The sequence below is a fragment of the Myotis myotis genome, unplaced genomic scaffold (assembly GCF_014108235.1).
Source record: "Myotis myotis isolate mMyoMyo1 unplaced genomic scaffold, mMyoMyo1.p scaffold_m19_p_8, whole genome shotgun sequence".
NCBI classification, from domain to species: domain Eukaryota; kingdom Metazoa; phylum Chordata; class Mammalia; order Chiroptera; family Vespertilionidae; genus Myotis; species Myotis myotis.
The window spans coordinates 91,783,420-91,800,472 of NW_023416390.1; positions in this window are offsets into that span (position 1 = coordinate 91,783,420).

Consider the following 17,053-nt stretch of genomic DNA (forward strand, 5'->3'; position numbering starts at 1 on the left):
GGAAGCTTTTGTGCTATTGGTGAGAATGTAAATTGGTGCAGCCACAGTGGAAAACAGAATGGAGGATCCTCACAAAATTCAAAATGTAATTGTAAAGTGATCTAGCAATTCCACTTCTGGATGCATATCCAAAGAATATAAAAAATAGGATCTCAAAGATATCTGCATTCCTGTGGTCATTGTATCATTAATGCCATAGCCGAAATATTGAAAATCTACCTTCTTTTAACAATCTAAGCATTATTCAACAGATGAATGAATAAAAAAAAAATGTGGTATATATAATGGAATATTATTCAGCTATGAGAAAGAAAGAAATCTCTCATTTGTGACAACAGGGATAGACCTTGAGGGCTGTAGGGGCCATGTCAGAGTACACTGGATGCTCAAGGCCACTCTGAGCATGGAAATCCTAATCAGGGTGTTCAAGGCCAATTTACTACCAGCAGGTGCAAGAGCAAGGACACAACAAGCTATACACTCCGCAGGTGTGCCTTTCTATAACTCAAATACTGATGTCACTATTTGGCATGAAGCCTCTTTTGTTTGAGCTCATACATATGTTGTCACTGACCAGCCAGTTGTTGGCTGCTTTGTTTGTAATAAAGTGTGTCCCACTTTCCTGCTTGTACCCATGAGTTTTTTCAGTTTCCTTCACCCAGAAGGGTTAAGTCCCTGGTTGAGGAGCTTTCTCTTGACAAGGACATTATGCAAAGTAAAATAAGCCAGGTAGAACAAGAAAGTATCACTTATATGTAAATGCAAAAAAAAAAAAAAAGTCAAACTCAGAATAAAAGTGGTCACGAGGTCAGGCGGGGGGAGGTGGGAAAAATAAAGAGAGATTGGTAAAAGGGTACAAACTTTCAGCTACAAGATGAATAAATTCTGCAGATCTAATGTAAATCATAGTGACTATAGTTGAAAAAACTGAGTCTATAATTGAAATTTGCTAAGAGAGCAAAACTTAATTGTTTTTCTAAAACAGTTAAATGTGTGAGATGATGATTGTGTTAATTAACCAGGACAGGGAGGGATTTTTTCACAATGTGCACTAGTATGTATACCAAATATCATGAAATACAGTTTTATATCCTACAATTTGTCAACTTTCCTCAGTAAATCTGAAATAAGGAATCGATCAATTAATTGAATTAAGTGGCTGCTATACACAGATAAGTTTTGTGGTGATTTATTGTCCAGGATGAGGAGTATAATAGAATTTGGTCCTAGAAATGGAGTGGTGTTATAACTGAGGTCTTAAACGTGTAGCACTGGCTCCACCAGGTGTTGAGCCTGGAGCAGGCATCTATGCAAACATAATGGACTCAGGCTGCTAGGAAGTTGTGAGGGAACATGATACTGAAATGTGCATAGTCTCTCCATCCTGTGCTCCAGGATGGAGAGGACCTGGGACTCTGGTTGGCAGTATTCATTTAACTCCCAGACAACAACCAGCATTGCCTTCTGGACATGTGTGTGAGCCAGTGTGGAATGCACAAGAATGCTGCCTGATGCAACTTAAATATAGGAAAGCTTTCAAAGTCTAACTTCCCTTTTGGTAACCAGCTGTTTTTCTATATAGATTTATTAACTGTTTTCATGCCAGAGAGTCAAAATCTGGAAAAATATTATAGTATTTATATATTTTATTTTTCTTATTGTATTGCCTAAAATGGCTATAATAGTGCATGTATATCAGATTTTCTTGTGTTAGCCCCACATTAATGGTAACATAAAAGAGCTTTGTTAATAATAATAGTTATTGCTGATTCTTACTACATGCCATGTACATAATAGCGGTATATCATAGAGTTTCAGAAGCAAAAATTCAGAGGCCAGATATATGTATTTTACTCCCATCTCTACTCTTACTGATTGCCCTTGGCCAAGTCATTTTACCAGTCTTCAGTTTTCTCATCTATGAAATGGGGATAACAATGGTCCACTTAGCTCACTAAGTTGTTACTGGGATTGAATGAGTGAGTAAAGATAGTATAATGTAGTGCATTACCTGATCTGTAGGAACCATTATGAAAGTGTCTGTTATTGTTAACTTTTATCAAGTAAACACTATGCTCATACTCTATGCTGAGAGCTCTAATACATTGCCTCATACAATGTTTACAACCTCTCTACAAAGTGTGCATTATTTCCCCAACATTTCAGAGGTAAATCAGCAGATCCAAAGGATAAGTAACTTGCCTACTTGCTCAACTATAAATGGCAGAGCCAGATTTTGAACTCAGTGCTATCTGGCTTTCTAGTTCATGTTTTGACCCAATGAATGAGTGGCATGCTTCCTGCTCCATGCCAAGTCCTTTGCAAAAGCAAAGAGATATATCCCATACATGGGTCTTAAAGCTCCAGGAGTGAGTCAGGGCTGCCATCAGAGCGCTCTATTTGCTGGATCACTGAATAGCAGGAGAGAAGGGCAGCTGCACGGCATTTGGCTCAATCCAAAGTGCTGAATTTTGAACATTAAGAAAAGTGGCTGCCCTGGGTTTCCCTGAAGAGCAGTGAGCTGTCAGGTGCTGAGATTGCATCAGACAAAAGGCCTCGGTTATCTCCCTGCAGGGATCTGATATTTTATGTTACTTAGTTTTTATTCTGAAGTCTTAATGAGAGCTGCCGTGAAGATAGCCCAAGAAATGTCTAGCACGGAAGGTTGGTTCCACTGAATAAGCTGCAGTGATTGAGAAATGAACATGTTTTGAGACTTCTAAAATACATTTTCCATTTTAATGGCACTTCGTTTCACATAGTCTTTCTCTTCAACCTTAACCTGTTTTATGACATTCAATTTCACATTTTCAAATGTGTCATTGGTGGTTCCATGAGTAAGAACAATAATGTCTTCTGAAACAGAAAGCCAAGTAAAACTGAAGTCATCATCCAAGTTTGCGTCCCTGCCCCCCCACCCCCCGGCCCTTTCTGGCATTGATTTTGTCCTTCATTTTATTTGGCACGCCTAACACTTTAAAACAGTCTTAACTCTCTCCTTTAAGATAATCTTTATGTTCTAATGTCTTTTTTTCATTTCTTCTTCCTCATTTTTATTAACTACAACTATCTCTCTAGTGCACACCCACAAAAGCACATACTCAGATTATGATTATTTTCTAATGAAACCTATTCCTTTCTCTTTAATCACTCCTACTCACTTTTCACAAATAAGTGATTCAAAAATAATCTTTAGGCCTGGCCAGCATGGCTCAGTGGTTTAGTGTCGACCTATAAACCAGGATGTCACAGTTCAATTCCCGGTCAAGGTACATGCCCGGTTGTGGGCTCAATCCCCAGGATGGGGCGTGCAGGAGGCAGTCCATCAATGATTCTCTCTCATCATTGATGTTTCTATCGCTCCTTCTCCATTCCTTTCTGAAATAAATAGAACTATATTAAAAATAATAACCTTTAGTAAAGAAAGGTAAACTAGTGACATCTTCAGCGGTTCATGTGGATACCATTACTTATCATACAATGTGACCAAAAGGGCCATCACGCCAGTCCTAATATGAGAGAAAACATGAGACACACCCAGGTTGGGAACGTTTCTATAGGACACTTGCCCGTACTGCTTAAAATGGTCAAGGTCACAACAAGCAAGTAAACTATGAGAAACTGTCACAGAGCAGATAAAGCTTAAGAAGTATGACAATTAAATACATTGTGGTACCTTGGGTTTGATCATGGATAGAAAAAGGAGATTAATGGAAAACCTAGTGAAAGCCAAATAAAGTCTGGATTTTAGATATCAGTAATGTACCGATGTTGATTTCTTAGTTTTGACAAATGTGCCATGTAACAAAAGATGAAAATGGGAAAAACGAGGTAAAAGATGTATATGAACTCTCTATACTGTCTTTATAACATTTTTGTAAATATAAAATTATCCCAAAGTTAAAAATTTACTTAAAAATTTCTTTGCACAAAACTCTTCAACAGAACTCCACTGTTTATTAAATCCATGTGTCTGATCCTGTTGTTTCTGACCACCGACTGCCTCCCCACTTTAGTCACCTTTTCTGGCAGCGAGAATAGTGTTCCCACCCGGAAATGACCATGCGCTAACCCCTGGGACCTGTGAATGTTACCTATATGTGAGAAGGGACTTCCGTGTGATCAGTGTTAGGGACATTGGCAGAGAAAGACTGTCTTGAGTTGTTTGGATGGGCCCCACTGACCATATGAACCCTTAAAAGTAGAACACATTTGCTGTCCAGAAGCAGGACAGATTGTGGCAGGGGAAGTCTGAGCAATTCCTAGCACAGGCAGGATTTAATGCACTGGCTCTGGCACGCAGGGTCTCAAATTCAAGGACCAGAAGAGGCCTCTCAAAGCTAGGGGCAGCCTCCAGCTGACACTGAGGAAAAAAGCTGAGTCATGTGACTGCTGGAAACAGATTCTGCCAATAACCTGAGTGAACCTGCAAAGTTAATTCTTCCCAAAGCCTCTCAATAAGAACCCATGGCAACCAATACCTTGATTTTAGTTTTGTGAAACCTCAGGCAGAGAAACAAGCCAAGCCAATCTGGACTTCAGACTTACAGAATTGTGAGTTCATAAATGCGAGTTGTTTTAATTTATTAAATCTGTGGTAATTTGTTACAACACCAAAGAAAGCTAATTCATTCTTCTATTCATGTGCAATTATTTTTTGCTTCCTTCAAATGTGCCAAACATGTTGAACACATTCCACAAAAATTAATGGTATTTTTATTTTGCCATTTTAAATTCTATTTCTCTTGCTTAAATTGCCTTTTTATAAAATTATAAATTATAAAATTTATAAAGTCAACATTTCCTATTTGATCTAAGGCACGCTTATCCATCTTGTTTATATTATCTCTGCCATGCATACGATACATGGGCTAGGTTGCCTAGTGTTGTTTTCCCATATGAATAGATAATTAGGGCTACAGTCTTGCCTGTCCACTACATATATATATACATACATACATATACTAGAGGTCCAGCATGTGAAATCGCGCAAGACCCAAACCCACTGTGCCAGTGGAACCCCAGACCTGCTGTGCATGAGTATCTCCCTGCTGCGAGCCACTGCACCAAGCAAGTGGCAAGCTGCAAGCCCCACTTCAACATGTTAGCCATGAGCCCCTCCGCACTGCACAAACCACAAGACCCTCCCAGCCACCATGAGCAGCTCACGAGCTTGCGGGAGAGACTGAGAGGTGCTCCATGCACCTCCTGGTGACCAGTCATTTGGTCATTCTGGTGTTAGGGCATTACAGCCACTAGCCTTTTATAATATAGACTAGAGGTCCGGTGCACAAAAATTTGTGCACTCAGGGGGGAGGGGGGGGAGTCCCTCAGCCCGGCCTGTGCCCTCTTGCAGTATGGGACCCCTTGGAGATAATGACCTGCTGGCTTAGGCCTGCTCCCGGGTGGCAGAGGGCAGGCTCAATCCCTAGGTGCAGCCTCTGGTCCAGCTCAGAGCAGGGCCTATTGAGGAGTTGGGGCGCTGCCCCCTGTCATGCACAGAGCAGGGCGGATTAGGAGGTTGCGATGCCACCCTCAGTCACGCTCAGGGTAGGGACAATTGGGGGGTTGGGGCACCGCCCCCTGTCACACTCAAGGCAGGGTGGATGGGGAGGTTGCGGTGCCACCCCCTGTCATGCACAGAGCAGGGCCCATCAGGGGGGTTGGGGCTCTGTACCCTGTGACGCACAGTGCAGGGCCCACCAGGAGGTTGGGGAGCTCCCCCCTGTCATGCACAGAGCAGGGCGGATCAGGGGGTTGGGGCGCCGCCACTCTCACACTCAGGGCAGGGTCGATGGGGAGGTTATGGCTCTACCACGTCACACACAGAGCAGGGCCGATCAGGGGGTTGGGGCATCACACCCTGTCACACACAGAGCTGCAGGGCAAACAGGGGGTTGGGGAGCTCCCCCCTATCAGGCACAGAGCAGGGCTGATGAGGGGGTTGGGGCGCTGCCCCCTGTCACGAACAGAGAAGGGCGGGTAGGGAGGTTGTGGCTCCGCCCCCTGTCACACACAGAGGTGCAGGGCGTTCAGGGGGTTTGGGCGCTGCCCCCTGTCACACTGATCCTGGTGCCAGGAGGCCTCTCAGCTCCGCTGATCCCGATGCTGGGAGGCATATTACCCATTTACTATATAGGATAGAGGCCTGGTGCATGGGTGGGGGCTGGCTGGTTTGCCCTGAAGGGTATCCTGGATCAGGGTGGGGGTCCCCACTGGGGTGCCTGGCCAGCCTGGGTGAGGGGATGATGGCTGTTTGCAGCTGGTCACACACCCTTCCGGGTGGGGGTCCCCGCTGGTGTGTCTGGCTAGTCTGGGTGAGGGGCTGAGGGCTGTTTTCAGGCTGGCGGGTGATGGAAGCTCCCAACTGCTCCTTTTTTTTCTTTTTTCTTTTATTCTGGGCCAGCTTTATCTCTGGCTCCAGCTCTGAGGCCTCTGCTGCTGAAAGCAGGTATCTGGTTTGTTTGGGTTCTATAATCAAAACACTGTATCAACTCCAGCTCTGAGATCCCGGCGGGCTGAAAGCAAGTTTCTGGGGTTTTGTTTGGCTTCTATATTTGTAACAATGTTTCAAACTGCCATCTCAGAGGCCTGCAGCGGCAGGCGGGGAACGTTGGTTTCCTCCGTCACTGAAGCAAGAAAGCCTCATGTTAGTTTCCAGCTGCCTCACTGCCGGCCGCCATCTTGGCTGGCAGTTAATTTGCATATAGCCCTGATTAGCCAATGGGAAGGGTAGCGGACGTACGCTAATTACCATGGTTCTCTTTTATTAGTTAGGACTAGAGGCCCAACACGCGAAATCGTATCAGACCCTGACCTGCCACATTAGCGGGACCCCAGACCTGCCATGCCGCTGGGACCCCAGACCCACCATGCACGAGTAGTTCGCTGCCACAATCCACTGCACTGCGTGAGCCGTGAGTCCCGCCTTGTCGCATGAGCCATGAGCACCACCTCGAGTGCGAGCAGCTATCCCTGCCGTGCCCCACAAGCTGGGAGGCCCATGAGCAGGGAGCCCTGTCTTGCCACATGATGTGCAGGGGGAGGTTGGCTATGGGAGCACACTAACCACCAGGGGGCAGCTCCTGCATTGAGTGGTCAGTGTGCACCATAGCGACTGGTCAACTGGTCATTTTGGTCATTTGGTTTTATATATATATATATATATATATATATATATATATATATATACTCTTTCTATCCTTAAAGTCCAGCTCTCATTTGCACAAATATTGACATTCACACCTGATCATACCTGATAATATTTATATTGTCAAGCTCTGCGAATTGCTGAAAAGTTACTTTGAATATCTTTGGGTATGTGAGACTGAGAGAAAACATTCAAACCCAGTAAATGGTCTGTTGGTCAGGCACAAATTCACCAAAGGAAAGGTAAAGTTTGCCTAACACTGTGTTTCCCTCAAATTTTTTTAAAATAAAAAATTCTCTGAACCATAATAGACTTCAATGTATCACTTTTCAAGATGCCTGGAAGCTAAGACATCTACACAAGACAAATCTAGGTAGGGACAAAAGATGTGGTTTTCAAGATCAGAAGCTGGTGAGTTACTTTCACATCTGAAGTTCAATTTAATCTGAAAGGAAAGCAAATCCATCAATGTCCACTTGACCTGCCCACAAACCTGAGGGAATTCACTTTTCTCCCAGTTGAATCCCTGTCTTAGGTGTTATTTAGCTCTTTCTGCTCTGGAACACTTACTTTAAGGTGCACATATAGAATTAAATTGTGCTTTCTTTTGTTGGCCTGTGCATGTTTACATTTTCCAAATGCTCCTAAGATTTTTAACTGCAGTTGAGATTTCTTTAAAATGCAAGTGTGAATTTTTTCTTCACAAAGACACCCAGTTACACCATGGAAGCAGGCCAGTATTCTCAAGTGGACCATGAGGAGTTTATCTGCCTCTGATTCCATGGCCCTCTCTTCCCCTATGGGCTCTGGCCCCTTTGCTATGGTGGAGTCCCTCCTCAATGCCCAGCTATGTTTAAGGGACAGTCTGACAGTTACACATCCCAGGAAGATGTAATTTTAGTGATGCCTCACACAGAGACCAACTCTAATAGTCAAGCTTGTATGTAACCATTTCAATTAAAAATATAAGGCTACAAATGAACACAACTTGGAAACTTCCATTTGATGAAGATAACTGGGAACATCCTCAGATAACAAAATGTTTGCCTTCCCATTACTCCGGTGGAAGAAAGAAACTTCCATTTGTCAAACATATTTTCTCGGTACCACACACTGATGAACAATTTTAATTCCATATTATAGATAAAGGTCACACAGATGGTAGAGAGTTAGGATCTAAACTTGGGTGTCCCATGCTCCAAAGATCTTGGTTATTCCCTCAACATACTGAATGATGCCACCGACAGTGCCAATCCCAGCACATACCAGCTGCAGCACTTAAACCGGCATTAATAAGGGGATAGCATGAGCCTGATTTCTAAGTACAAGCAATCCAAGTTCAGGATGAGCTTTGGTTTTGTTTTCTTACTCGTTGCTTTAGTGATTATGCTCCCCTGTGGGAATGGAGATGCACCATGGGGTAGGGACTCTGCAATAAGCCAACTCTGCATCATGCCTTGGCTCTTGCCCAACCTGTGGCCAGAGTAACCTCGAGTGTGTGACCTAACCTCCCCAACTTCAATTTCTTCCTTCAACTGATGACAATAACTCTGGCCATGCACAGTGCTTGGAAATGCTAAAATAAGCCACATCCTGAGTACTCACTGAACATGCAGGAGTATAAAAGGTGCTCTTGCATGTTACCTCAGTTTTGCATTAAGAACCAAGCCTATTCCCTCTCTATATAAGGAGTAAAACTGAAAGCTTAGCCAGATACTTAGGAGTTCAGAAACCTAGAAGAACCAGTTACTAAAGCTGACATAGCCTTCTTAAAAAGCCCCAGAAAACCCACCCAATTTTTAATAATCTCTATTGTACTTTATGCCTCATTTATCCTTGTAGGAATTTAAAATACGAATTAAGACAAGTGCACCATGGTTTGAGATTATGAAGAATGTTAGCAAGGGAGACAGACTAAGAGAAGACAAACTTACACTACCTTTCTCTCTATGGAAAGCCAGGCCAGAGGACCCAACACAGTGATAGAGTAGGTAGAAGTTTCACCCACCTCCTTCCAGGACCAAACTGGAATTCCAGTTAAAATATAGAACAATCCTCTTGAATAACCAACTGGAAACGAGCTGGAGAGAAGTCCTATAACCAAGGATTTGCAGAAGAAACCACATCAAGACTGATAGGAAAGGGAGAGATGCAAAAGGGCTGATCCCACACTCAAGTGTGGCTTCTGAGAATCTGAGGGATATCTCAGCAATAAAGGTTCCCCTTGAGTGTGGACTGCTCAGCCCAGAGCACCAGAACCAGAAAAAGACGTCCATGTAACATCTGGCTGTGAAAATCAGCAGGAATTCTTACCACCAGGCAGAGAGAGGAATCTGCTGGAAACCGAGAAACCCTTTTAAAGGGCCAGCACACAAAATTTCATTTGCAGCCACTCACCCTGGGCTCCCATGCAGGGAGGGCAGAAAAGACAAAAGTCATGTGTGGAGAGAATGGGTTTTGTGGCTCTGAGGAGAGAGCAGAAAGGACACGGTCCCCACGTTGAGTCCTCTCCCACACTGCAAACACCATCTTTCTTGGGTTGCCCACTCCCCAGCATAGGGCATCACCCTGGGGGAAAGTGGTGGCTCCATCCTCTGGGCTCCTTGATGCCCTGCCCTGTGGAAGCAGCAACTGCCTGAGCTGGGCACAGAGGTCCAGGCAAACTCAGGGGTGTCGGTGAATGAGGCCTGTGGCTCTGGCAGAGGAGCCATTCCTCCCATTTTCCTGCAAGCCTGACCAGCCCCTCCGTCACAGGAGATATACTAGCCCCATGGTCCTGAATACTGGTGGACATGCTCTGTGACCTTGGGCTATACAGAAAGTCTGGGAAGAATCCAGGACAGACTGAGTCATGTGGCTCTAGGGCAGAGGCCAGTTTTCTCTAAAAGCCCTCTCTTCACATAACACATCTTTGTTTGTTTGGGTCTGATAAACTCTGCCAGCCTCCCCCTGACAATTCCCTGAGATTCCATCCCACCACAATGGTCTGCAGGAACCCAGAGGGTGGCAGTTAGCCTTGGTGTTCCCTGGAGCTTCAGTTACTGGTAAGGGGCCCTATACCCAGCACTGGCACCATGTTTAAACCTGTATTAGTCTGATGGACACCACTTGCTTTTCCCTGGTGATCACCGAGAACATACCTCATGCAATGTGTGCACTGCCAGCGGCTCTCTCAGGAACTGAGCCTAGCAGGCAGCCTGCTGGAGAGGCTGGTGGAAGAGGATCTCCAGGTGCTTTGGGTGTATTGCCAACCTGCCCCTGGGCTGGGTGCTGGTCAAAGCCAGCCTTGGTGCACAGTTCAATCCTTCTCACACACACACACACACAGGTTCAACGGAGGGAGTCACAGACTGTGCATGGTGTGTAGCACCAAAAAGTTTTCCCAGGGCCAGTCATAGGCAGATTCTGTCATCGACCTGCACCAGAATCCTCCCAAGAGGCTCCAGAACCAACCAACACAGTGGCTAGATTCAAACAACATCAGAAAAGGATCCAACTAGCTCCAGATTCTGCTGAGGCAAATCCTGCTTCATGTGGTCAGCACCTGCACAGCAGCTCTTACACGTGGTCAAGGTTGACCCTCAGAGTCAGCAAACCTCAGGTTTGAGCCCATGCACAAATGGACCAACAGCAATAAAATCTCAGTTACAACAGGAGGGCCCACATAACCAACATAAGGGACATTCTGGTGACCAGCTCAGTAGATGAAGGTGACTGCACCACTGGGTTCCGAAGGGCACCTACTGCATAAGGCCACCTTACAAACTGAGAGACCCACTTAATACACAGAAACAAGCACAGAGAGGCAACCAAATTGGGGAAAAAGAAAAAAACATGCCCCAAATGAAAGAAAGAGAGAAATTTCCAGAAAAAGAAGTAAATGAAATAGAGGTAAGCAATTTACCAGATATAGAATTCAAAAAATGGTTATAATTATGCCCAAGGAACTTAGTGAGAACTTCAACATCATAAAAAGAAAATAGAAACCATAAAAAAAGAACCAGTCAGAAGTAACAAACACAATATCAGAAATGAAGAATGCACCACAAGATATTAAGCCCTTATTGGACATATCGGTGATTATGTTCTCCCATTCAAGGGGTTGTTTTTTTAATTTTGTTGTCTTTTAGTTTGGTCATGCAAAACTATATTTTGATGTAGTCCCACTTGTTTATTTTGTGTTTCTCTTGCCAGAAGGAAATATATCAGAAAAAATATTGCTGTGAGAAATGTCCAAGATTTTACTGTCTATATTTCCTTATAGAATTTTTATAGCTTTGAGTCTAACATCTGTCTTATGACCTAGCAGTCCCACTCTGGGAATATATACAAATAAATCTAAAACACTAATTTGTAAGAATAAATGCACCCCTATGTTCACTGCAGCATTGTTTACAATAGCCAAGATTTGGAAGGAGCTCAAGTGCCCATCAGTAGATGAGTGAATAAAAATTTACACAATAGATTACTACATTTACATAATAGATTACTACACAGCCAGAATAACAGGAAATCCTATCTTTTGTGACAGCATGGATGAACCTGCAAAGTATTATACTTAAGTGAAATAAGCCAGTCAGAGAAAGACAAGTACCATATGATTTAATTTACATATAGAGTCTAATGAACAAAATAAACTAACAAATTGGAGACAGACTCAGGGATACAAAGAACAGACTGAAAGCTCCTGAGGGTGGGGGATAACTGAGGGTTGGGTGAGAAGGATGAAAGGATTAAGCAAAGAAAAAAAAAAGACTCATGGACACAGGCAATAGTATAATGATTGCCAGAGATAAGGAGGTGGGGGCAGGAAGGAGAAGACAAAGGGGTAATTATGGTGATTGAAGGAGTCTTAACTTGTGGTGGCAAACACACCAGAACAATGTACAGATGATGTACTGTATAATTGTATACCCAAAACCTATATAATTTTTTTAAATGTACCTATCCATTTCAGAGAGGAAGGGAGAGGGAGAGAGATAGAGAAATGTCAATGATGAAAGAGAGCCATTGATTGGCTGCCTCCTGAACACCCCCCAACTGGGGATTGAGCTTGCAACCAGGGCATGTGCCCTTGACTGGAATCAAACCTGGGACGCTTCAGTCCGCAGGCTGAGGTCCTATCCACTGAGCCAAACCAGGTAAGGCCTAAACCTATATAAATTTATTAACCAATGTCACCCAATGAATTTAACAAAAAAATTAAAAAATAGAATACATTAGAAGAAATAAACAGTAAATTAAATAATTCAGAAGACTGAATCAGTGGTAGTGAAGAAAAGGTAGCAGAAAACAGAGCAACAAAAAGAAAAAAAATAATTTTTTAAAATGAGGATTTTTTAAGGGTACTTTGGGGCAAAGGAAGCATAATAACATCCACATCATAGGAGTAACAATAGGAGAATAGAGAGGGCAAAAAATTGAGGAACTTTTTTAAGAAATAATGATTGAAAACTCCTCTAAACTAATAAAAGAGAAAGACGCACAAGTCCAGGGAGTACAGAAATGCCAAAACAAGATGAACCTAGAGAGGCCCACACCAAAACACATCATAATTAAAATTTCAAAGCTTAAAAACAAACACAAATATTTTTACTTATATTTTAATCCTCAGAATATGTTTATTGATTTTAGAATGAAAGTGAGGAAGAAAGAGAAAGAAACATTGATGCTTTGGTTGTCTCCCATAAACACCCCAACCATGATTGAACCTGTAACCTAGGTATATGCCCTGACTGGAAATTAAACCCATAAGCTTTTTGGTACATGGGACAATGCTACAACCAACTGAGCAACCTGATCAGAGCAGAATTTTAAAAGCAACAAGAAAAATAAAGTTAGTTACCTACAAGGGAGTTTCCATAAGGATGTCAGCTGATTACTCAACAAAAACATTTTAAGCCAGAATGAATTGGCACAAAATAATCAAAGTGATGAAAATCAAGAAGCTACATCAAGAACACTTTGCCCAGCTAGGCCATAATTTAAAATTGAGATAAAGAAGAAAAACAAAGGAACTAAATTATAAGGAATAAAATAGCAATAAATATGTACCTATTAATTATGACTTTAAATGTAAATGGCTTATATGCTCTAATCAGACAACACAGGGTACCTGAATTAATAAGAAAACATGACCAATATATATGTATGTTGTCTAAAAGAGACCCACTTCAGATCAAATAAACACACAGAGACTAAAAGTCAAGGTATAGAAAAAAAATTTCATGCAAATGGAAATGAAAAAAATCTGAGTTAACAATAATTACTTCAGAAAAAAGTAGACTTTCAAACAAAAGCTCTCCAGTAATAAGTGACAAAGAAGGACACTACATAATGATAAAAGGATCATTAATCCAACAAGAAGATAAGCATTCATGTACCTAACATAGGGTCACATAAGCATATAAAACAAATTTTGATGGACATAAAGAGAAACATCAAAAGTAGTACAGCCATAGTAGGATTGTTTAACAGCTAATATACATGAATAGAGAAATCTTCCACACAAAAATCAACAAAGGAACAGCAACTTTATGTGACACACTAGATCAGAAGGATTTAATTGATATCACCAGAGCATTTCACCCCAAAGCAGCAGAATATACATATAGTTTTAAAGTGTATTTGAAACATTTTCTAGGATAGACCACATGATAGGAGATAAAATAAGTCAATAAATCCAGGATTAAAATAATATCAAGTGAAATAAGCCAGTCAATGAAAGAAAAATACCACATGATCTCACTTATATATGGATAATAAAGACCATTATAAACTGATGAACAAAAATAGATACAGAGGCAGAGCAGCATCAAACAGACTGTCAAACTACAGCAGGAAGGCTGGGGAGGGTTGGGGGGGTTGATAAGAGATCGACTGAAGGACTTGTATGCATGCATATAAGCATAACCAATGAACAGAAGACACTGGGGGGTAGAGGAGGCTGGGAAGGTCAAGGGGGAAAAATTGGGGAGACATATATAATACTCTTTGTAATACTTTAAGCAATAAAACAAAATTTAAAAAATAATAATATCAAGCATATTTTTTATCACAATGGTATTAAACTAAAAATCAATTCCAAGAAAACTAAAAAACACACAAATAGCATGTTACTAAACAATTAATGGGTTAAGAATGAGATCAAAAAGAAATCAATAGCTACTCTGAAAAAAATGAAAATGAGAACAAAACAACCCCAAAACTATATGATACAGAAAGGAGTCCTGGAGAAAACCAAGATGGCGGCATAGGTAAACACCAGAGTTAGATGCCTCGAACAACCACTTCACAAATACAAGTAAAAGACGGAACGGACATCACCCAGAACCACAGGAAGACTGGCTGAGGGGAAATTCTTCAACTAGAAGGAAAGAGAACAGCATACGAGACTCAGAGGAGGTGCAGTGCGGAAAATACAAAGTTGCGGAGGTACACGCGGAGTGGCTGGTAGCTGAGGGCGCAGTTGTCATTTTCAATCGGGAGGGAGTCTCAGATTCTGAGCTCCAGTTCTGGGCGAGTCTCTAGGGACCCAGACTCAAACAGGAAAAGCGGGACTGTCTGGCATCGGTCGGAACACGAGGGCAGCTTTCTCTCCGAGGTTTGCAGTGGTTGCTGGGACTCTGAGAGGCAGAGCCTCTGGGGACGGGACTGAGAGCAGCCATAACTGATCCCTCCACTTGCTCTGTTGATCCTGTGCGACCGCCCCGCCCAAGCCCTGCACAGAGCCATTTGCCGGATAGGCTCAGGCAAAGGCTAGATTAGCACCTCCCTAGAGGACAGAAGTTTTCCCACTGAAGACACAGCTGATTCTCACAGCCAGTTGACCTGGAGGTCAAATCCCCCCAGTATTAACTACAACAATCAAGGCTTAACTACAACAAGACTGAGCACAAAGACCACTAGGGGGTGCAACAAGAAAGCATAAAAAATGCGGAGAAAAAGAAACAGCACAAAACTGTCAATGGAGGATATTGAGTTCAGAACCACAATTTTAAGGTCTCTCAAGAACTGTCTAGAAGCCGCCGATAAAATTATTGAGATCCTCAAGAAATCTAATGAGACCCTCGATGTTGTGATAAAGAACCAACTAGAAATTAAGCATACACGGACTGAAATAACGAATATTAGACAGACTCCCAACAGCAGACCAGAGGAGCGCAAGAATCAAGGCAAAGATTTGAAATGCGAAGAAGCAAAAACACCCAACCAGAAACGCAAAATGAAAAAAGAATCCAAAAATACGAAGATAGTGTAAGGAGCCTCTGGGACAGCTTCAAGCGTACCAAAATCAGAATTATAGGGGTGCCAGAAGATGAGAGAGACCAAGATATTGAAAACGTATTTGAAGAAATAATGACAGAAAACTTCCCCTACCTGGTGAAAGAAATAGACTTACAAGTCCAGGAAGCGCAGAGAACCCCAAACAAAAGGAATCCAAAGAGGACCACACCAAGACACATCATAATTAAAATGCCAAGAGCTGCCAAAACCGGTTTGGCTCAGTGGATAGAGCGTCGGCCTGTGGACTGAAAGGTCCCAGGTTCGATTCCGGTCAAGGGCATGTACCTGGGTTGTGGGCATATCCCCAGTAGGAGATGTGCAGGAGGCAGCTGATCGATGTTTCTCTCTCATTGATGTTTCTAAATCTCTATCTCTCTCCCTTCCTCTCTGTAAAAAATCAATAAAATATATTTAAAAAAATGCCAAGAGCAAAAGACAAAGAGAGAATCTTAAAAGCAGCAAGAGAAAGAAACTCAGTTACCTACAAGGGAATACCCATACGTCTGTCAGCTGATTTCTCAACAGAAATACATCAGGCCAGAAGGGAATTGAATGAAATATACAAAGTGATGTAAATCAAGGGAGTGAATACAAGAATGCAATACCGATCAAGGCTATCATTCAAAATGGAAGGCAAAATTAGGAGCTTCCCCTATTAAATATATATATATATATATATATATATATATATATATATATATATAGGAATTTATTACCACCAAGCCAGCAATGCAAGGCATGGTAAAGGGACTGTTGTAAAAAGAAGAAATAGAAAGGGAAGAAGGAAAACAAGCATCAAGAATAAAAATGGCAACAAACAAGCACCTATCAATAATAACCTTAAACATAAATGGATTAAATGCTCCAATCAAAAGACAGGGGGTAGCTGATTAATAAGAAAACATGACCCATCTATTTGCTGTCTATAAGAGACCCACCTCAGAATAAAGGACTCATACAAACTGATAATGAAAGGATAGAAAAAAATTCTTCAGGCAAATGGAAATGAAAGCTAGGGTAACAATCTGACAAAATAGACCTCAAAGTGAAGGCCATAACAAGAGATAAGGAGGGCCACTTCATAACATTAAAGGGAACAATTCAACAAGAGGATATAACTCTGGTAAACATATATGCACACAATATCGGAGCACCCAAATACAAAACAAAACAAAACAAAACAAAACAAAACAAAACTTCTGGAAGATATCAAGGGAGAGATCGACACAACACAATCATAGTAATGAACACCCTATTGACACCACTAGATAAATCCTATAAACAAAAAATCAGCAAAGAAACCACAATCTTAAATGACTCACGAAATCAGATGGAATTGACATCTTCAGAACATACATTCTTCTCAAGTGCAATGGGACATTTTCAAAGATAGACCACATATGGGGACACAGGCAAAGTCTCTTCAAATTCAAGAACATAGAAATCACATCAAGCATCTTCTCAAATCACAATGGCATAAAATTAAAATATTAGAAATCAACTACAATAAAAACAATGAAAAAAATCAAACACTTGAAGGCTAAATAAGATGCTACTAAACAATGATTGGGTTACCAAAGAGATCAAAGAAGAAATAAAAATCATCATGGAAACAAA